Consider the following 24,024-nt stretch of genomic DNA (forward strand, 5'->3'; position numbering starts at 1 on the left):
AATTTCTCAGATATCCTTGGTTATTTTGATGGTCTTTTGTTCCCTACTTATTTTTATAATTCCAATGTAAATTTCCTTCAAGAGCTAATGCACAGTTACTATAGTTTCTGAGTTACTGGAGATTCAAACTTTGATCTTGTTGAGTGTTTTTTGTTGACCTTTTTGTGGCATCACAGATGCATACTCTTGATTGGTAAGAATCACAAGAATCTAAGTAAAGGGTGCTTTTCTCCAGAATGGCTTTGTAGTAACTTTTTTTTAATAGGAGCTAGGGAATGCTTTTTTCCCCCACTAACCTCATATGCAACGTTGGACAATGAATAAGGACCATAGACGAATTGGTACATTTGAGTTATGGTGTTGGAGAAGAATATTGAAAGTACCATGGACTACCAGAAGAACAAACAAATCTTTGTTGGAAGAAGTACAACCAGAATGTTCCTTAGAAGTCAGGATGGCAAGACTTCATTTCTCATACTTCAGACATAGTATCAGACAGTCCCTGGAGAAAGACATTATGTGAGGTCTGTAAAAAAGAGAAGACCCTCAAGGGGATAGATTGGCACAGTGGTAGCAGCAATGGGCTCAAGTGATATTAAAAATTGTGAGAATGATGCAGGACCATGTGGTATTTCATTTTATTGTGCATAAGGTTGCTATGGATCGGAACGGACTCAAATGCACTAAAACAACAACAATACAAATGTTACAAATGTGGGATGCGTTTGTGTTTAGAGCTTTCAACTTAATATGGTAGTTTGGGGTTTTGTTCATTCACCTTGCTGATATCACAGGCTTAATTACAGAGTTGATATTGGCTCATAGTGAAATTTGTCTTTAATATAATACAAACCTCATCTTTCTATTTATTTCCTGGATCCCATTTGTCCCTGTGTATTTTGTTTTTTAAACAGGAGAACCTTGGACATTTACCTTACTTATCATAAGCTTAGCAGTGCAGCAGAACCACCCTTCAGATAGTATAGTGTTTTTGTATTGCAGTATGTAGGAGAAAAAGGAGCTCTGGTAGTGTAGTGGTTATGAATTGGGCTGCTAATCTCATAGTCAGCAGTTCGAAACTACCAGCTGTTCTGCGGGAGAAAGATGAGGCTTTCTGCTCCCGTAAAGATTTACAGCCTTGGAAACCCTGTACAGGGTCGCTATGAGTCGGAACCAACTCCCCGGCACATAAAAACAAAAACAATGTAGGAAAAAGATGAAACTTTCTGCTCCATACAAGGAATTTCTGGCCATAATAACAAGTGGATTAGAACTGGAGAAACAGATTGAATCAGAGGCTGGGAAAGTTGAGGTCCAAATGCTAGCAAGAAAAAGGTTACCTAACACATGAAGTGCAGAGGGGGGAAAGGAAACAAAAACAAGAAAGAGATTCCAGGCCCACAAAGCCAAGAGTTTGGGTCCACGAAAACAAGATCAAGTAGAAATTGACTAGAATCAATTACCTATGGTGGTGGTGGTGGTTGTATGCTGTCGAGTTGGTTCCTACTCATAGAGATCCTGCACAAGCTTCCCGAAGCTGTATGTCTGTACCTAAGCAGCAAGCCTCCTCTTTCTCTCGCTCTTTTTTGGCTTCAGTGAAGAGAATTTTATTTTCTCACAGTTTAGGAGACTACAGGGAAGGTTCTGTCTCTGATGGCTCTGGGGGAAAGTACTTTTCTCTTAGTTTCTGCTGCCCTGGTATTCCTTGATTCCTTGACTGTTTTCCTTTGGCATCTGTCTTCCCCCAGTTTGTGTCTGCTTATCTCTCTGGGAGACACAAATGGTTAAGCAATTGACTACTAACTGAAAGGTTGTCAGTTTGAGTTCAACCAGAGATGTCTTGGAATAAAGGCTTGGCAGTCTTCTTCCAAAAGGTCAAGCCCTTGAAAACCCTATGGAGCAGCTGTACCCTAAACACATGGAGTCGGCACAAATTGGAATTGACTCAATGGCAACTGTTTTTTTTAAAACAACTGTTTTTATTGTGAATTATGTGTTAGTTCATATGGGTGATATTATCTTTACATTCATCCTGTTGTACTTTGTTTCATTGCAATAATCACAATCCCGGGTACACCCCACACTCCTGTCCCTGGCTGCCAGCACACAACCCCTCTCCCTCCTTGAGTCCAGAGTGCCCAGCCATTCCTTCTGTTCATGTATTGTCTCTGTCTCCATCCTTGGTGTCACTGCCTCTGTGGACAGGGTCTCGAACTTCACTTTTCTCCCTTGATGGTTCCAGGGATCTCTGTTCCTGGACTGCAAAATCAGCCGCTCCCCTCCTTTTGTTACCAAACATTTACATTTACATTTACCTTTCCAACACTCACTGTCAGGCTTGATAGCAATCATTCCCTATTGAACCACAGGAGTCCTTTCCCCCTCACCTTTTATCAACCCCATCCAGACAGGTTGGAAACAATTCAGTGGAGATTCTACCTTACCCTGTATCCTCTGGAGCTAGGTTTCCTATTGAAAGCTTGTAAGCCAGTCACTTCTTGCCTTTGTAGTCCCCCCATTTTGGGTAGCCAATGTCTACCCTGTGTACCAAGGGGGTGGGAATGATCATCACTGTAGAGATTTGTCCGCTCTTTGCATCCACAAGCATAGATCAAGACCATCCACTTATAGTGGGTTACTCCTTTTTTTTTTTTTTTTTTTCATCCACTTTTTTCTTCCTCTAGTCATGTTCTGATCATCCAGCCATTAATGCCAGGTCAAATTCTTACTATCTGCAAGTGTGGGTGTTCTTGTGCATCCCCCTTCACTTTATATCAGCTGGATGCTTCACATGAGGGCCCCTGGGGGGGTGTTTGGTTGGTAGGTTGAGGAGGGACAGCTGGGAAGCGGATCAACCCAAGAGCTGGGGATTGTCGTGGGTCCCAGAAAAGTCCCTCGTGGGTTTCGGCACCATAAATGTGAGATGGAATGAGCCAGAACACAAACATCCACGTGTAAGGCTTTATTGGAGGTCGGAAGGAAAGAGAGAGGTATTGCGGGGGTGTGGGGGTGGGGGAAGGATTTTTATACTGGTCGAAGAGGAGGGAGGGGTTGAGATTAGTAGAGGTAGGTGACAGGTTGACTAGGAATGACGTGCCAGTAGGGAGAGAGGAAGTTCTGGTAGGAAGAGAAGTTCCGGTAGGGAGAGTGAAAACGTGGTAAGCAGCCATTTTATTATGTATGTGGCTGAGGGATTCCACACTCCGTTCTAGTCCTCTAGGGTCATGTCCCTGCCTCTGGGCCCAGGAGTCCCCAGGTATCATCATACTGCTGGTTAACCAGGTCTCAATCCAGGTTAACAGGAGTCTATTGAATGTGGTCAGACTTAGTTCACAACTTTATTGCTGTTTTTTCCCTCTCTTCCTCTTATCGGTGACCAATGTGTGGTCAGCAGCAGGACCATATGCCTGCTAGTGTATTCTATTTGAGTTTCAGTCTTGGAAGGGGGTTTGCCTTGAGGGGACCTGACCACTTGGTCTTGATGGCTCCCTGGAGAATGACTTGCTTGTTCTTGTAGTAGTCAATTAGACTGCTGTTATTATTTATTTATTTATTTTTCTGTTGGTCTTCTTTCAGGAAGTATCTTCTGTTCTCGCTGCTCCAGACTGGTCTGCTTGTCCTTTCATGTGGGAATGTCCCACCTCAGAAGATTCTGAATGAGGATTAGGATTCCACCTATGGTCTTGTGCAATGCAAAGGGTCTGCAGGGATCCTCCTTCACTGGGCAAGTTCTAGTCCCATTTTAGTTATTCCGAACAGCTATAGGCTGAAGACAGACTTACAAGCTTTCTCTGGTGATGTTTCTGGCTATTCCTGTCTCTCTCCTTCAAGTGTCTATTTTACAGTAGTAGGCAAGGGAAACCAAGATTCAACAGACAGCCAAGCATTTTACCATCATTTCCCCACTTTTACTCATTCAAACCATGCCTCAACCTTTGTATCCACGAGCCCTGTTGTTCCACACTTGTGCTTAGATCATTATTTACCTCTGTCCCATTTAGCCCATGTAAACCTGCCTAGCTATTCTCCCATCCACCTTATTTTTCCTTTTCCCCTTCCCCTTCTAGTGTATTGCACCCCCAGCACCAAATTATCCTGTGTCTATTCCATACCCTGTGTTCCACTATCCTGTGCCTATTCCCTACCCTGTGCTCCACCTTCCTCTCACTCCCCCTCACCCCACCCCATACACCCCAGATACCACCACCACCACCAAAGTAATAATAATAATAACAATAATAAAATTTAAAAATAAAAAAAATTTCCCCCCTTTTAGCATGGGTGCTTTTGCTTAATCTTTTACAATAATGGTTTTATGCAGTATTTCTCCTTTTGTGACTGACTGATTTCACACAGCACAACGTCCTCAAGGTTCATCCATGTTATGCGGTGGCTTGCTGCTTCCTTGTTATTATTCATGGCAGTGTAGTATTCCATTGTATGTATGTACCAAAGTTTGTTTATCCATTCTTCCGTAGATGGGCACTTAGGCTGTCTCCATCTTTTTGCTATTGTAAATATTGTTGCTGTGAACATTGGTGTGCATATATCTACTTGCATTATGGCTCGTATTTCTTGTGGATAAATACCTAGTAGAGGAATTGCTGGGTCATAAGATATCTCTATTTCCAACCATCTGAGGAAGTGCCATATTGTTTTACAGAGAGGTTGGACCATTTTGCAATCCCACCAGCAATGCAGGAACGTCCCAGTCTCTCCACATCCTTGCCAACATTTATTGTCCTCTACTTTATTGATCTTTGCTGTTATTGCTGGTGTGAGATGATATCTCATTGCTGTTTTGACTTGCATCTCTCTAATGGCTAGAGATCGTGAACATTTCTTCATATGTTTGTTGGCTGCCCGGATCTCCTCCTTGGTGAAGTGTCTACTCATGTCCTGTGCCCATTTTTAAATTGGGTTATTTGACCTTTTCTTGTAGAGGTGTTGTAGGTTCCTATATATTTTGGAAATTAGTCCCTTGTCTAATGTGTCATTGCAAAAGATTTTTTCCCATTCTGTGAGCTCCCTTTTTACTCTTTTGATGCACATAATTTTAAAATTTTTAGTATGTCCCATTGATCTGTTTTGTCTGTTTTTGTTTGTGTAAGTTTCAAAATGTTTGGTAGTCTCTGTATGCCCTGTATTAGAGCTCTCACATTTGTCCCTATTTTTTCATTGATGGGCTTTGTAATTCTGGGATTCACATTTAGGTCTTTAATCCATGCTGAGTTGGTTTTTGTATAAGGCATGAGGTAAAGGTCTTGTTTCAGTCTTTTGCATATCACTTTACAATTCTGCCAGCACCATCTGTTAAAAAGACTATATCCTCCTCATGAAATATACTTAGGTACTTTGTCAAAAATTAGTTGGCTGTATGTGGATGGATTTATTTTTGGATTCTCAATTTTGTTCCATTGATCAATGTATCTTTCATTGTACCAGTACCAAGCTGTTTTGACAACTGTAGCCATATAGTAAATTTTGAAATCAGGGAGTGAGAGGCTTCTTACCATGTTCTTCTTCTTAAGCAATGCTTTGCACATCCTTGGTCTCTTTCCTTTCCATATAAAGTTTGTAATTGTTTTTTCATCTCTTTGAAGAATGTCGTTGGAAGCTGGATTGGGATTGCATTATATGTGTAAATTGCTTTGGGCAGTACTGACATTTTCACAATGTTAAGTCTTCCTATCCAGGAGCATAGTATGTTGTCGTTGTTGTCAAGTACTGTCGAGTCGATTCTGACCCATAGCGACCCTGTATAGGGTTTCCAAGGAGCAGCTGGTGAGCTTGAACCACTGACCTTGCAGTTCAAATGGCTTTGCAGTCTAGCACATTAACCCACAGCGCCACACCAGGATCATGGTATAGTCTTCCATTTTTGTAGTTTCTTGTAAGTAGTGTTCTGTAGTTTTCTTTGTATAGGTCCTTTGTTTCTCTGGTTACATTTATTCCTAGATATTTCATCGTTTGGGTGGCTATTGTAAATGGTATCGCTTTCCTAATGTCCTTTTCAGCACTGTTGTTATTGGTATAGAGGAATCCAACTGGTTTTTGTATGTTGATCTTATACCCTGCAACTTAGCTGAATCCTCCAAAGAGGTCTAATAGCTTTTTTACTGAGTCTTTGGGATTTTCTATATATAGGATCATATTGTCTGCAAATAGAAAGAGTTTTACTTCAGATGCCCTTGATTTCCCTATCTTGCCATATAGCTCTGGCTAAGACTTCCAAAACAATATTGAATAGGAGTGGTGAAAAGGGTACCCTTGTCTTTGTGAATTCATGTTTAATTTCTTCTATTATCCAGTTGCTCTTCAGCAGTGTGTTATTCAGTCTCTGTGTTTTAAACTTTATTTCCTTGGTCTTCTTAGTGTTGATTTCTAATTTTATGGCATTGTGGTCTGAAAAGGTGCTTTGTAGTATTTTGATGTTTGTAAATTTATGGAGGCTTGCTTTGTGACCTAACACATAGTCAATTCTGGAGAATGTTCCATGTGCATTGGAAAATAATGTATACTGTACTGTTGTTGGGTTGAATGCTCTGTATACGTCTATGAGGTCAAGTTGGTTGATTGTGTTGTTTAGTTCCTCTGTAGCTTTGTTGAGTTTCTTTCTGGTTGTACTATCCCCTTTCAAAAGTGGCATATTAAAATCCCCCACTATAATTGTAGATTTATCTATTTCTTTCTTCAATCCTAGTAGGGTTTGCTTCATATATCTTGGTGCTCTTTCTTTGGGAGTGTAGATGTTAATTATGGTTATGTCATCTTGCTCAATTGACCCTTTAATCATGAGATAGTGTCTTTCTTTATCTCTTACAGTGGTTTTTGCCTTAAAGTTTATTTTATCAGAGATTAATATTGCCACTCCTGCTTGTTTTTTATTGCTGTTAGCTTGGCATGTTTTTTTCCATCCTTTAACTTTTACTCTGTTTTTGTCTTTGTGTATAAGTTGTGTCTCTTGCAGGCAGCATACGAAGGGTCTTGTTTTCTTATTCATTCAACCACTCTCTGTGTCTTCACTGGTGCATTTAATCCATTGACATTTAGTGTAATTATCAATAGGTATGGATTAAGTGCTGTCATTATGTTAATTTTTTGTGATGCTGTTTGTTCCTTTGTTCTGGGTGCCTTCTTGTGTTGCATTCATGTTTTTTTGTGCTATTTCTTGTCAGTTTCTTCTTTGTTTTAATGTTTCCTTGTTCTGCTTGGATCTTCATTTTCATGGTAAGTTGTGAAGTATTAATTTTCTTTGGGGTTACCAAATAATCTGTTAAGTCTTCCCTGCATTTAAGACAGTCTATTATATCCTGCCATCTACAGAACCTCCTCACCACCTGGATCTCTGTTCCTATATTTTTTGCTTCTTTGATGTTGTTACTATTTTGATCTTTGGTTGGCCACACAGGTCCTCTGAATTCATTGCTGTAATTTTGTTCCATTCTGAACTCTGCTATCTATCGACCAAGTTCCAGGTGGTGTTGCCACATCTGTTAATCTCTGGTTGTTGTCTGTTCTTGCAGGTTTTCATTCCACAGAACTCCCTTTAGGATGTTTTGAAGCGCTGGATTGGCTTTAACAAAATCTCTTAGCTTCTGGTTATCCTGGAATGTTTTGATTACACCATCATATTTGATTGACAGTTTTGCTGGATAGAGGATACTTGGTTGGCAGGTTTTTTCTTTTTGGGTTTTATATATGTCTCCCCATTGCCTTCTTGCCTGCATGGTTTCTGCTGAGAAGTCAGAGCTTAATCTGATTTGCTTGCCTTTGTAGGTAACACTTCTCTTTTCCCTGGCTGCTTTTAGGATTCTTTTCTTGTCTTTGATTTTGGAGAGCTTGATTATGATATGTCTTGGTGATTTTCTTTTGGGGTTTGTCCTTCCTGGGGTTCTTTCATTTTCTTGAATGTTTATCTTCTCATCCTTCAAGATGTTAGGAAAATTTTCTTCCAGAAACTCTTCAACTATCTTTTCTGGGATCTTCTGTGATTCTTCCTGTTCTGGAATGCCAATAAATCTTAAGTTATTCCTCTTCATGTTATCCAGCATGAATCTTAGACTCTTCAGATTTTTTAATCTTTTTTTTTTCTGCTTGCTCTTCTATCTTAGCAGTATTGAGAGATTTGTCTTCCAGCTCGCTGGTTCTGGTTTCCATCTCTTCCATTCTGCTCCTTTGCCCTTTCAGTGTATTGTCCATTTCTGATATTTTAGTATGAATTAATCATTTGGACTTCTTTTCTCAGGTTTTGGATTGTTTTCAATGCTGTACCTATCTTGTTTGATTGCTCCTGTAGTACTTTCCTGACTTCTTCCTTATTTTCCTCCACCCCTTTTTTGGAGCATTTGAATATGTTTCCATATTATTTGTCTGAATTCCTTCCCAGTCAGATTCAGAGCCTGCTCTTCTACTGAAAAGTCTGTGCCTGCTTCCAGCTCATTTGTCTCATTTACTTTTTTCTGTTTTTGGACATGTGTTGAGATCTGTAATTGAGTTTTCTTGGACATTTTCAACAATTATGTGAGTTTTTAATGTTTAAATGGATGTATCTTACTTTGTTGTTAAGCTTGCTGAGCATCTCCCGGTGGATATGATCTGATCTGGAGACAGGTTTCCCTTTTCACATGTAATGCCTAGCAGCTGGTTTTGGCTCTTGTCCCGATGGTGGGGTACTGCAGGGTATGCTTGTAGCTTAGCTGTATGGACACAATTGCTGTGTCTTCTTGGAAAAGGCAGGGGGAGAAAGCTCCAGCCCCTGGGAGAAGAGTGAGGCCAAAAGGACCAAAGACAAAAACAATATAAAAGCAGAGACAGAAACCACCAATCAAAAACAAAAATAAAATTGTGATTGACACTGTCCGCTGGCCTTTGCTCTGCAAAGGGTCCTGCCTAGGTAAACTTTGGGGCTGGTTCCCAGCGTCAAAACATCATAAGAAACAGCCTGCAGGCTTCCTCTCTGTGCTGTTGGAAAACTGTGGGTGCAATGCTGGACTCTTTTGGGGGTGTGCTCCTGCCCACCTGAAAGTGTATGGGCTGTGCAGTGAGGGCTCAATCGGGGTGAAGAGGGGAGATTTGCGAAAAATGAAAGTGAAAGATGAAAAATCGGTCACACTTCTCCCTTCAGACACGCAGCTCTGCGGCTTCTAGCACTGGGTTGCTGCCTCCGCTTGGCTATGGCCCAGCCCCCCCAGTCTGAGGATTTCTGGCTGCTGGCCACCATGGCTGGATCGATTCAGAAATCACCGTATTTTGCTTCCACAGGCAGATTTCTTCTCAATGGGCATGGGGAACTGGTGCCCAGAACCTTAAACAAGATCCAAAGTTCTACAGTTTTTCTGTGGACCGCTCTTTCTTTGCCTTTTTTTGGGGTTTTGGCAGAGAAGTTTTCACTGTCTGTCTCTGCTTTCCCTACCCCCAAACCGGAAGTCAAGCCTCCTTTTTCTCTTGCAGAGCAACTGGTAGATTCAAACTACTGACCTTGTGGTTAGTAGCCCAGCTTGTAATCCACTATGTTACCAGGCTCCTTCCACAAAGGTTTACAGCCTTGGAAACCCTATACAAAGGTTGCTATGAGTTGGGATGACTTGATGGCACTCAACAACAACAACTCTAATTAAAGTGGAATGTCAACTGCGGCCTTTTAATATAGAGTTACCTCATCTTTAGTCACATAAATCCTATGACCTCAGTACCATTATTGCCATTTTGAAATGCACACCCAAACAGAGGAAATGACTTTTTCTGGGTTAGATGGCCTGCTAATGGCAGAGTCAGGATTTGAGTCCAGGTCTGCCTGCCTCTGGGAGAGGTGGGTACCTAGCTACCTTGATGTGGCTGCTGGTGAGCAACCTGGTTCTCTCTTCGTTTGTGTCAGAGTTGGAGAGTCGGAAGCCTTCAGTCCACACAAACTTCCCAGCTGAGGCTCTGAGGCCTGGCTGCCAGAAAAGCAGAACAGTAGGTTCTTGTGAGAATGTTCTTTTCTAGGAGGAGATAACAGGATAATAAGTATCGTACTTGCTTCCTGTAAAATGGTGAGTGACAAAGAGTCACTTGAGATTAGAGTAATTCAGAATGAGTTAAGCCAATACCTGTGCTCCTTAGAGATCAATTTTTATTTTGAGGAGAGGAGAGAGAGAATAAAAGAGATCTCCAATAAAATCCAGTGTGCTCCTTCTCTAATCTCAACAAGGCTCCGAGACATCGTTCTCTGGCAAGGAAGAGGTGGGGTGAATGAAGAAGAGGAGAAATGCACCTGGATGAAAGGCACCTGGGGTAGGAGGGCTCCTGGCACGGTTGGGAATTTCACAAATGAGGCTCCTATGATTTTTAAAGATGCTTCACATTCTTGAACAGGGTATATAGTCAGAAATGAAACTGGACATCTCAGGGAACTAAATGACTTTTTTCACTCTCTCTCCAGTCCCCATAACAAATTATTCTTGCCTGCATTGGGGCATTAGAGGACCAGTCTCCTAGTGCCACCTGCTGTCATGCAACAGCTAGTTGGCATGCTGGTGCTTTTATGATAAACCCAACTTACTGCTGGCGAATAGATTCCAACTCACAACTCACAGTGGTCCTCCAGGACACAGGAGAACTGCCAAGGCTTGACTCTTTCAGGAACTGACGGCCACATACAGTGTTGGAGATGTGTGTGTACATATTATGCACATGCATATACATATTACATATGGGGAGTATGGTGGCTCTATAAGATAAATACTGGACTGAAAACCACAAGGTCCTAGGTTCAAGCCTACCGGTCACTCCATGGGAGAAAGATGAGACTTTCTGCTCCCATGAAGATTTAAAGACTTGGAAACCCTATAAGGGGTTTCGATGGGTAGGAACAGACTTGAGTGCACATAACAACAAAACATATATTATACATACATCATAATTATCGCTTTTCAACTATTTCAAGATTTCAACCATTTCAAGAGGTAGAATATGATCAAGAGCCAATGGTACTGAAGGAAGAAGTCCAAGATACATTGAAGACAATGGCAGAGAACAGGCTGCAGGAATTGTTGGAATACAAATTGAAATCCTTCAACAAACTGATGCAGCACTGGAGGCACTTAATCATCTATGCCAAGAAATTTAGAAGACAGCTACCTAGCCAACTGACCTCGCAGTCCAATACGTTATCCCACAGCACCACACCAGAACTCCAACTGACTGGAAGAGATCCATATTTGTGCCCATTCCAAAGAGAGGTGATCCAATGGAATGCAGAAATCATCTGACAATATCATTAATATCTCATGCAAGTAAAATTTTACTGAAGAAAATTTAAAAATGGCTGCAGCAGTACATTTTTAACAACAGGGGACTGACAGAGGTTCAAGCTGGATTCAGATGCAGACTATCACTGCTGACCTCAGATGGAGCTTGGCTGAAAGCAGAGAATACCAAAAAGATGTTTACTTATGCTTTATTGACTATGCAAAGACTTTTGATTGTGTGGATCATGACAAGCTATGGACAGTATTGCAAAGAATGGATTTTCCAGAACACGTAACTGTGCTCATGAAGAACCTGTACATAGGCCAAGAGGCAGTCTTCAAATATAGCAAGGGGACACTGAATGGTTTGAAATCAGGAAAGGTGTGTGCCAGGGTTGTATTCTTTCACTATACCTATTCAATCTGTATGCTGAGCAAATAATCCAAGAAGCTGGATTACACAAAGAACAACATGGTATCAGGATTGGAAGAAAACTCATTAACAACCTGTGATACGTAGACGATACAACTTTCCTTGCCGAAAGCAAAGAGGACTGAAAATATTTACTGATGAAGATCAAAGACCACAGCTTTCTGTATGGGTTGTACCTCAATATAAAGAAAACAAAAATCCTCACTAATGGACCAATGAATAACACAATGATAAATGGAGAAAATATTGAAGTTGTCAAAGACTTCATTTAGTTTTGATCCACTATCAACACTCATGGAAGCTGCAGCCAAGAAATCAAATGACCTATTGCGCTAGGCAAATCTGCTACACAAGACCTCTTTAAAGTGTTCATGAGCAAAAACATCAGTTTGAGTACTAAGGTGCAACTGACCTAAGCCACAGTATTTCCAATCACCTCATATGAATGTGAAAGTTGGACAGTGAATAAGGAAGACTGTAGAAGAACTGATGCTTTGGAGAAGTTTATTAAAGGTACTAGGGATGACCAGAAGAACAAACAAATTTGTGTTGGAAGAAGTACAGCCAGAATGCTCCTTAAAAGCCAGATGGCTATACATATTATTGGGACATATTATCAGTTCCTGGAGAAGGACATCATGCTTAATAAAATGGAGAGTTAGAGAAAAGGAGGACGACCCCCAATGAAATTGATTGGCACAGTGGCAGCAGCGATGGTCTCATAGATAGCTGGATAAATAGATGAGAGATACATGAGCGATAGGTAGATTAGATAGATAGATACACAGATAAGTAGATAGGTGATAGGTAGATAGATGGATAAATGATAAATAGATACATAGATACATAGATGATAGATCGATAGATGGATGGCTGGATAGATAAGATAGGTGCTATTGAATCGATTCTAACTCATAGTGACCTTTCCAGTTCATCACTTTTCTGCAAACAGACCTTATTTTTTGCAAAGGACTTTTTTTAAAAGATAAAAGATGCTTTAAAAAATAATAATCCAAATGATGTTATAAATAGTTTAGGATAAATGGCTTTTAAAAGGAGTTCTGTGGAGGAACTTTTCTTAGCGAGCACACGTGCCATCTAAAAATTAGCCCCACAAAGTACACATAATGAAGTAGGAAGAGCCAAAATCCAGGACTGTGCAGAGCTGGGATCAAGTGGGACCCTTCCTGGCTTTAGCTGCTTGACCTTGGGGTCATTCTTCACTGACCCAGGCTGACCATAATTAGAGGCAGGGAGCCACACTGGGAGGGGAAGCTTTCTCTCCACCATCCACATCTTGTTGTGGAAACGAATGGCAATTCAGTTTTTTTCTTCTTATATTTTTGGCAAAGTAGTCCCTTACTGTGTTCAGGAGCCAAGCATCTAATGCCTACTCCCCTTCCCACCCCACCCCTCCAACTGCAACCATTTTCCTGGCTAGCTGGGGTCACCCTGGGCCTGCAGGGGATTCCTTATTTGATTACATCCATTGATTATGGCCTTGTTATCAGCTGTGAGAGTGCGGAAGTCCTCAGAAATTGATCAATAGCATGCTCAGTGGAGATATTGAACTTAGATAAAAAAGTGTATCTTAAAAAGCAGTTCTTTCTGATTCCTGACATTATTATTATTATTATTATTATTATTATTATTATTGCAAAATGATGTGTTTATTGCCTACCTAGAAAGTCTTGCTGGCTTTCTAGGTAGGTGATGTCTAATTGGTATCAATTGGACCTGCAGTCTAATTGTAGAAACAGTGTTGTTGGGATGCAGGGAGCTGGGAATTCATTTCAATATCATCCTGAACACTTATGTTGCAAGTGGAGTTTGGTGAATGATGTCTGTTTGAACACTCCTGATCCTGGGTCCTCTGTGTGTATTGTCATACAGTAAAATCTGATCACTCCAAAAAGACACAAACCTGTCAGAAATCCATTTAAGCCAGGGCAGGGCAAAGCTTTTCTCTGAAAGTAAAAGGCCAAACGCAACGAGGAAGCCACTTTCGGTCATTACTGTACCGCAGTGCAAAACCTAAGGTGGAGCTTATGAAAAACTGGATGCGTGGTTAAATTCTACCTATGACTGAAAAAGATTGCAAATTGCATCAGTAAGGGGCTTCCCACCACCCATGCAGACCCTTAGAGAAATTAGTTAAGGGCTAAAGAGGCACCTGATGAATGTTAGGATACTGATTATCGAATAAGGGGACAGGAGAGTTTGCAGAGAAATCCTACAAAGGAACTTCAAAAAGTTCATGGAGAAATGGAATAAAAAATCAATGGATTCTCCTACACATTCTTTGAAGGCCGCCTTATACATCCATGAATATACTGCTGCTCCTGGTCTTTGCCTTGCAGGAGAAAAGCGCTCTTCTTAGATGGGTCTTCCAACCTGTGGAGGCTTCAGTTCTGAACCAGCTGTCAGGAGAAATGCAGAAACTCATGGAGTACCTTTTCTATACGGAGCTCTGGTAGTGCAGTTGGGTTATGAATGGGGCTGGTAGCCGCAAAATCAGCAGTTTGAAACTACCAGCCACTCCGTGGAAGAAAACTGAGCTTTCTGCTCCTGTAAAAATTCACAGCCTGGAAACGCAGAGTCGCTATGAGTTGGCACCGACCCCGTGGCACATCACCACCACTCTTTTCTATCAGGATGGCGTAGTAGGTGTCTTAGAAGTTCTCTACCGAAAAGAATCCAAATAAAACACCTGTCACCCCAAACATTTAAATACAGTGTGGTATTCTACTCTGTACCCTCTGTTACGACCCGTGAGATATCTTATGACTGCCTACATTTTCCACCTCTGGAGTTTACTGGGAATCTGCCATCCCACTTTTAGTGCATGCTGCCATCTGGTGGAGGCCTGTGTAACTGCACAAATCTGAAGCCCACCAACACCAGCACCAGAGATTCCTTGGGACATATGTGTCCCACTGTTGTTGTTGTTGTTAAGTGCCGTCGAGTCGGTTCCGACCCATAGCGACCCTGTACAGGGTTTCTGAGGGTGTAAATCCTTACGGGAGTAGAAAGCCTCATCTTTCTCCCGCGGAGCGGCTGGTAGTTTTGAACCGCTGACCTTAAGGTTCACAGCCTGATTCGTAACCACTACACTACCAGAGCTCCTTATGTGTCCCACTAGTTGTATTTAAAAATCCTTATTATATATATATATATATATATACACACACACACATATATATTCGTTTTATTCACAATACCTTCAATGACCAAAAACATACACTTTCAACAACAAAGAGTCAAAGAAGAAAATAATTTGGTGCTGGGGGGATAGAAGTGGGAGTAGAGAGAAGGAGAGAGAGAGAGAGAGAGAGAGAGAGAGAGAGAGAGAGAGAGAGATCCAGAAAAAGATGCACACAGAAATAAACAGAGGAGAAGGGGAGTGTTTGTTCTGCTGTGAATCTAATGGTCAGTCACCACCTCCATTTCTGTGACTGTTGGCCTCTCTCTGTGGAGATCTCTCACCATGAGGAATGAGGTTGGATGGTGTAAAGATATCCCTACAACATGGCTCCCAACTGCAAGCCAACTCAATGCTTGGCACTTAGTTGAAGATATTTATGCCTCCCAAACCTCCAGGGTAAACATGGCAGCGTTGGACTTCTAGACTCACTAGGTCCCACAGGGTCTTCCTAATGAATTGTCCAGGACCATCTTTGGCTCAAGACTTTGTTAGACTTAGGAGTTTGACGTGCACATCCAAAATTAAAATAGCTAAATTGGCAAGAGTAATTGTCAGGAGACCATTGTTTATGAAAACCAATATGAAGAAGGAAGGTAAAGCCTTCATCTTGTCATAATGCTTTCTCTCAGCCACTAGACTAACGAGCAGTGCATAGGAACAATCTGTAAGCTAAGTACATTTTACAGGTATATTGTTATTATCCATTCCCGAAGTAAATGGCACAAAACAAACATGGGTATAAGCCAGGGCAGGCATTATTAATGGTGTTTATTTTTCATTGGGAGGCTGGAAGAATTCCCTAATTGCTAGCAGATCCTAGGAACTGCCTTGTTTGTAAACAGTGGTGCACACACACACAAAAAGTCATTAACAGGATAAACAGCCAATTTAGAGTGAGCAATTGTAATTATAAAATGCATTTAACAGTTTAAAGAATAACTGTGATATTTTGCAAAGACTTAGTCTCATTCCCACATTTGAACAGCTGAGCTTGGCTGACCAGACCCCCACTCAATTAGATCATCCTCATTAGAGTACATTTGCTAAACATAGAAAAATATAGCTCCTCAATCCTACCCTTTAGAGATAATGATTGTTAGCATTTTAGTTTCTTGCCTTCCTTCTATGCAAACAGCTTACAGTTGAACTCAAACTCTACATGCCATTGTGTCTCCTGATTCCATGTGTCATTGTGCATCCTGATTATTTTTTTCTTGGCAGTACTACATACACACTTCATCAAGTTCTTAAAAATTTTTCTTTGTAAATACCATGTTAATGGCTAAAATATATCCCATGGTTCAGTTACCCAGACTTTACTTAACCATTCTCCCTGCTGTTGGCATTTAGATGGTTTCCGATTGTTCCTTATTATAAGCAATACTGTGACAAGCATCTTCGTGTAAAACATTTAAAACTGTATTTAACAAGAACAAGCAAGTTGCCCGCCCAGGAGACATCAAGGCAAGCAGTTAGGTCCCCTCAGGACAAACCCCCTTCCAAGACTGAGATTCAATGGAAATACACGAACAGTCATGTGCTCTGACTGGTGACCACGTTGGTCACCAATAAGGGGAAGTGAGGGAAAAATAGCAATGAAGCTGTGAGCTAAGTCCAACCACGTTCAATACACTCCAGTGAACCCAGGCGGAGACCTGGTTGGCCAGCAGTTTGGCAAGACCTGGGGACTCCTGGGCCCAGAGTCAGTGACATAGCCACAGAGGACTAGAGTGGAGAGTGAAGCATCCAGCTGATAAGAAGAGAGGGCATATGCATAAGAACACCCACACTTGCAGATAATACCCCTTGACTTGGCTTCAATGGCTGGATGATCAGAGCTCAACTACAGTACTGAAGACTATAGTCATTATTTTCATCAGTAAGAGCTTCAAGTCTTCTTCAATTTCAGCAAGCAAGGTTGTGTCATCTGTTTATTGCAGGTTATTAACAAACCTTCCTTTAATTCTGATACCATGTTCTTCTTCACATACTCCAGTTTCTTAGATTATTTGCTCAGCGTGCGGATTGAATAAAAATCATGAAATGATACAATCCTGGTGCACACCTTTCCAGATTTTAAACCATGCCGTTTCCCCTTGTCCTGTTCAAATGGTTGACTCTTGGTTTATGTACAAGTTCCTCATGAGCACAATTTAGTGTTCTGTAACTGTCACCCTTTACAATGTTACCTACAGTTTGCCATGATCCACATATCAAATGGTTCATGTTAATTAGTTCAAAACTCCAGGATTTATTTGGATCCTTGCTGTGTAAAGCTCCCAGTCTTCCCAGTCTAAGTGGGACCACGTCCAATCACTTCCAGGTTGGCGTTCAACTAGTCATTGCTGTCACTGCCATTCCACCTCCTCCAATCATTTTATACCTTACGGTCACCATAGCAACAGGACAATACATGGCCATTGTGTTTCCATTACGTTTTGCTGGTTTCCAAACATTGGATAGTTTTCATGCCACAATTTTCTGAGTTTACCAATTACACTTTAGGATTCTTTTTGCCTGAGATGTATTTTCCTAGAATTTGGAAAACAAATTCATAAAAAAATGGTACAGATTCCAAATGGTAGGAGATGGAAATCGGCTTGAGCACTAATTTTACAATTTGAAGTCTGAGTTTACAATAATAGTCGCAATGATATTTGTCCTTTTGTGATTGAACTAATTTCACTCACCATAATGTCTTCCAGGCTTATCCATGTTATGAGGCGTTTTGCAGATTCATCATTATTGTTCAACATTGTATAATATTCCATTGTGTGTATGTACCAACATTTGTTGGTCTATTTTCCCATTAATGGGCACTTAGGCTCCATCTTTTTGCTGAGCTGAACATTGGTGTGTGTATATCTACTGTGTCCTGGTTCTTCTTTCTTATGGATATATACCAAGTAGAAGGATTGTTGCTTCATAAAGTATTTTTATTTCCAACTTCCTGAGGAAGCACCATATTGTTTTTCGGAGTGTTTTAACCATTTTACAGTCCCATCAGCAATGCAGGAAGGTCCCAGTCTCCCCACACCCTTGTCAGCATTTGTTGTTTTCTGATTTTTTGAACTTCTCTGTTAATTGTTGGTGTGAAACGGTATCTCGTGTGTTGTTTTGATTTGTATCTCTCTAATGGCTAATGATTGTGAACATTTTTTCATTTTTATTGGCTGCCTGAATGTCTTCCTTGGTGAAGTTCCTGTTCATGTCCTGTGTCCATTTTTAAATTGAGTTGTTTGTCTTTTACAGTATTGTAGAGATGTTGTAGTTTTCTATAAATTGTAGATATTAGTCTCGTCTGATATGTCATTCCAAAAATTTTTTTCCCAGTCTGTGGGCTCCTTTTTTGTTCTTTTGGCAAAATCTTTCAGTGCATATAAGTTTCTAATTTTGAGAAGGCTCCAGTCATCTATTCTGTCTTCTGTTGTTTGACTTTTTTGTAATGTGTGATTGTGTTTACATGCCATGTATTAGAGAGTCCCTGTTTGTCCCTGTTTTTTCACTGGTGATCTAGGGTTTACATTCAGGTGTTTAATCCATGTTGTATTTGTTTTTGTATACGGTGTGAGATGTTGGTCTTGTTTTATTATTCTGACAATCGATTTCCAGTTTTGCCAGCACCTAACAACAACAACAACATTTATTGAAGAGACTCTTTCCTATTTAATGTGTTTTGACCTTTTGTCAAAGATCAGTTGACTGCCTTCTGCTGTCTACGTTGGCTTGGCCATGGGTAGGTAGCTTACCCCTAGACCTCTGAGTTTTCACCTGGAAAATGGGGAGGTAATGTCTAGCACATTGGATCGTTTTGCTGCCTAAATGAGACAAAGTACGTATAAGACCCAACTGTGCTGTAGGATCAACACTGGACTGCTAACCACAAGGTTGGCAGTTCAAACTCACTAGTTGCTCCTCAGAAACCCTCTAGTCACTATGAGCCAGATCTGACTCAATGGCACTTAACAACAATAACAAGTAATTAATAAGATGGTCAGATCTCTTCATGGGAGCCTTTGATCTGAGGCCCATGGGGGTGGTGGCAGTCCATTGAACTTTAACCATTTAACTCTCCGAGGAAGCAAAGACCAACATCTCCTCCTCCTCATGAGATGGCTGGTATGGCCAGGATCCAGCACATAGAAGGGACTCAGTTCATACATATGAACGACCATCACAATAATAATATAGACTTGCTGCATAGCCTTCTCTAGCCTGTTGCTGTTCTTAGTCTGTAGCCTCTTTGGTTTTAAATAAAACCCAGAAACTACTTTCCATGAGCAAAGTTGTTGTAGATGCTAGCAAGTCAGTTCCAGCTCGTAGTGACCCTGTATAGGGATTCCAAGGAGTGGCTGGTGAGTTAGAACCACCGACCTTGCGGTTCATACTGATCTTGTGGTCCAGTGTGTATCCTACAGCACCACACCAGGATTCCTATCATTGTTGTTGTTGTTAAGTGCCGTCGAGTTGGTTCCAACTCATAGTGACCCTGTATAAGTTTTCCAAGGAGTGGCTGGTGAGTTTGAAGCATTGACCTTGTCATTTAGAGTGTTTATCCTACAGTGCCACACTAGGACTCCTACAGTAAGGGTGACTTTTTCCTGGGGACTCTTCAGATTCATTAAATGCTCCCTTCCTCCTGGGGGTGGGGGTGGTTTGTGTGAGGGTTGTTGTTGTTAGGTGCCATCGAGTCGGTACCGACTCATAGAGTGATCCTGTGTACAACAGCATGAAACACTGCCCGGTCCTGGGCCAACCTCACAATTGTTGCCACTCTTGTCTATTGATGCTGCCACTTTGCCTATCCTTCTTGCTGGGGGTCTTTCTCTTCTTCTCTGACCCTCCACCTTACCAAACATGATGTCCTTCTCCAGAGACTGGTCCCTCTTGACAATATGTCCAAAGTATGAGAGACGAAGTTTGGCCATCTTGGCCTCCAACGAGCACTCTGGCTGCACTTCTCCCAACACAGATCTGTTGGTTCTTTTGGCAGCCATGGCACTTTCAATATTCTCCTCCAACACCATAGCTCAAAAGCATCAATTCTTCTACGGTCTTCCTTATTCACTGTCCAGCTTTCGCGTGCATGTGAGGTTGTTATGTGTGTGGGTATCCACTACTTAAAAATCCTGGGGAGCAAAATTCCCTTCCTGCGCTTAGATGAGGGAGGTGGGAGAAAGAAAGACATGTTTATCAGGAATATGAAGCACCCATCCAAACATCACAGGCCTCATCTGAGCTGCCAGTTGTACATGATTTTGAAATGGTTTGTAAATTTAATTGTCCACAGACGGTGCATTCAGAATAAGTAGGCGATCAGTGTGTTTGATAGGACTCCCAGTTCCATTTATGATTTAAGTACATCAAATGGTCTTTGCTGGGTACAGAATGCACCCCAAGGCATTCAAGGCACAGCGGGAACCATACACTGAAGAGCTTTGCCCTCCTGGGGGAGGCCAGGGCAGCTCAAGGGAGCAAGGTTTCTGCAACATCATGTTGCTTACTGGCCTTGTTTCAGGCAGAGACGGGTCAACTCCGACTGCACCTTAACAAGCCGTGGAATCATTGGATAAAGAGCTACTGGCTACAAGGCACTGAGCTAGGCACAGAAAACTCATCCATGGGGAGGGACAGGAGGAGATGGAGGGACTAGGAATTATATATCAGGCACTGGGTAATGCACTTTTTCACTTATTTAATATTCATCCTAAGGTAGAGTGTGGCATACTCATTTCACCACTGAGGAACGGAGACTTTAAAAGGTGAAGAAGCTCCTATAATTGCCCTTCCTAGTGTCATCCAGGAGCCATGGTGGCACAGTGGGATAGGGGCTGGGCTAGCTGAAATGTAAGTGGTTTGAATCCACTGGCCATTCCTCGGGAGAAAGATATGGTAATCCAGTACTATGAAGACATGCAGCCTTGGAGACGCTGTGGAACAGCATGCCTCTGTCCTAGAGGAATCATCATCGACTCATCGGTGGTGGGGTATGATACGGTATGGCCAGTGGCAACGGTATTGACCAAGTTAGATCTGATCAAGGGTCTTCACACTACCACCTGCACATTAAAACAAAAGAAAAAACTTTTTGTTGTGGTTTGCGTGACAGTTTAGAGAGCACACTAGTTGTCCATTCAAGAATTTGTATACAGTTTGATGTGTGACATTGATGATAACCCCCATAATGTGATGCATGCTTCCCACTTCCTCTCGGTGTTTTTCTGTCCCTTCCTGCTTTTCTGAACTTTAGCCCAAGGCAAATGTTGCACTTTTTATCATCTATGGTTAATTGGTCTAAGGAGTAGGCAGCCCTCTGCTCCTGTTCTTCATCCCAGAGGCCTGTCTATTGTTTGGCTGAAAGTTGAGCCACAGGGGAGAGTTCAGGTCCAAGCTCGGAGGCTGACTAACGGCCACAGTCTCAGTGCTTGCACCAAGCTCTAGCAGACTAGTCAGCAAGAGCTTTTGTGTAGTTTTGAGCTTTGTTCCACATTTTTCTCCCACTCTATCCAGGACCTCTTATTGTGATCCCTTTCAGAGTCGCCGGTTGTAGTAGCTGGGCACCATCTAGTTCATCTGGTCTCAGGTTCATGGAGGCTAAGGTTCACAGGTCCTTAGTCCTTTGGACTAATTGTTTTACTGATTTTCTTCACTTTGCTTTGCTTTGAATGGGGAGAGAACAATACAACACCTTAAGCTCTTAAGACGTCAGAGGCTACTCAGCAAAGTAGGATATAGAACATTGTCTTTGCGTCTTATGTTAAACCAATTGACCTTGAGTTTCTCTGAGACTGTAGCCCTGAGTCTCCTGCCCAGGTCTGGCGACTCATTCCTTCAAGGTCTTTGGTTATGACTATGAAGCTTTCCTAACTTCAGCCCCTGTATGAGCTACTATATTCATGAGTGTATTAGCAGCACATATGAACAGCTGTGGAGAAATCTCCTCTGTCAACCTTACCTGTATTTGTGAATGTAGTCCCATTCACCTGGTCAGCTTGTATCCATGTATGGATGTATGTAGCCACGTGCCGATTCTTGTTAGCACTGTTATTTTTCTTTAAATGGTTACATTTTAAATGATTTTATTTTGTAGCGTGGTCTGCAAGGCCTACAATATTTACTGTCTGAGCCTTTAAGGACAGTTTAAGGTGTCATGAATACTGTGGTCAGCGGTCCAGCCCCACCTTCAGTCCCCTGGCTGCTGGGACTGTTGGTTGCTGACCACTCACAGCTACAGTCTTTGAGAACTGCCCTTGGCCAAGCTTTTGACCCTCCCAGGGGCAGCCACATCCAGTGATTGTTCAAAGAGGGACCCTTGCCTCAATGTGGAACAACTCTGTAGGATCATCCTGAGCTCTTGGCCGAGGCCCCTGGGGTAAGCCTGCTGCAGCATATGTCCAGGAGAACCGCTGTGGTTAGATGTATCCGCACCCATCTTGCTTAAGTCCACCTGCAAGTGTTTTATGAACACACACCAAAGGCTTTGCACCAAGGAGGTCCCACTTGGCTGAGAAAACTCTTGACGCCCGAGGATCCCACTAGATTGAATGGCACCTACTAGCCTCCTCCCAGTGGCGCACGGTTCATTTGGAGAGTGACCGTCCTTGGACAGTCTGGGCCACAGCCTCAACCCCCGACCCTCTCAATTGATCATCATTGACAATGCGTTTTTTTTAAGTGTATGTGTTTTACAATCAAAGACCACACAGACAGAGATATAAGCCAGGGGCCAGGCACCCTGGGCAGGTCCACTTTCTGGAGACTTCTTTGGTGGGGTTCATGCAGACACGGCTGTCTGCTTCCAGTCTGACAGGTTTAAATGGTCATAATCGGCCAGGGAGTCTCTATAGGCCTCCCTCAAACCCACCTCTTAAAAGCCCACCCTGAGGTTGCTTAAGAAATTTCTAAGTAATTGAAGCAATAACTTTCAAGACCAAAATATATATTTTCCTCCTCCACCGAACACAGTGCCTATAACTCCTATGATGCTTTTATCTGTTCTTGGGAATAAATCGACACCTCCTTTCTTTCTCTTGGGTTACATGAAGCAGAGAAGCAGAAAAGGGCACCATCCAATGGGGATCGTAAACAGGAAAGAAAGAAATGCTCTTTTTAAATTCTCAAAATATCGAACTCCAGACAAGCACAAATAAAACCCGTCACCCATGACCCCAGAGAGTCCGGCTTGGCCCTTCAGAGCTTCCGCAGTTGCTAAAATGTTGGGAGGGAAGCTTATTCCGCCAGCAACACCTCTAGATTCTCATTGAAATTCCACTTGCATGCACGAACATTGTTTCTCCCGGAAATGTCAGCTCTCTTAATTCTTTCCCCTTTTAAACAGATCCAAATGATTTCCCCCCGATTGAAGTAAAAAGAGTGTAAATATTTTAGTGTTACATAAAACTGGCAATGTGAGAGGCTCTTTTCACAGTTATTTGAAGAAGAGCAAGCATTTTCTACACAATCTGATCAATTAATGTTCCAGGGTGATTTTTCAAGGGAGCAGAATGGTCCAAATCCAACCCAGCCACACTGTTGTTGCCTGTCCCCATTTCTGCCACTTTAGGTGCAGGAAACTTACTCAGGAGACTTTTGTGGCCTTGGATACAATGCCATCAGTTGACATGAGCTCAGTGTCCAGTTGGGGACACAGGAAGGCATGGCCATCAGGGTTAAAGTGGAAAGACAGAGCGGATACTTTCTCTTCCTACGCATGCAACCCTACCCTGCTCCCCAAAAAAACCCAAATCCGCTGTCATCGAGTTCTGAGTCTTTATGGGAGCAGACCGCTTCATCTTTCTCTCATTCACTCATGGAGCAGCTGGTGGGTTTGAATGGCCAAGCAGTCCAATGTTTATCCTACACCAGGACTCCTATGCATAACCCCCCTCCAAAAAAAACCCCACCCCACCGTCATCAACTTGATTCCAACTCATAGCAACTGGATGTTTTCTGAGACTGCAGATCTTTATGGGAACAGACAGCCTCATCATTCTCCAGCAGAGTGGTTGGTGGGTTTGAACCATTGACCTTGCAGTTAGCAGCCCAATGCCTAGTCCACAGTTTCACAAGGACTCCTTGAGCAATCACAAATGAGAATTTCTGAGTCCCAAGCAGAGTGTCTAAGTAGGAACTTTGTGGAGTGTAATTCCACACAG

The sequence above is a fragment of the Chrysochloris asiatica genome, unplaced genomic scaffold, assembly GCF_000296735.1.
Source record: "Chrysochloris asiatica unplaced genomic scaffold, ChrAsi1.0 scaffold00105, whole genome shotgun sequence".
NCBI lineage: Eukaryota > Metazoa > Chordata > Mammalia > Afrosoricida > Chrysochloridae > Chrysochloris > Chrysochloris asiatica.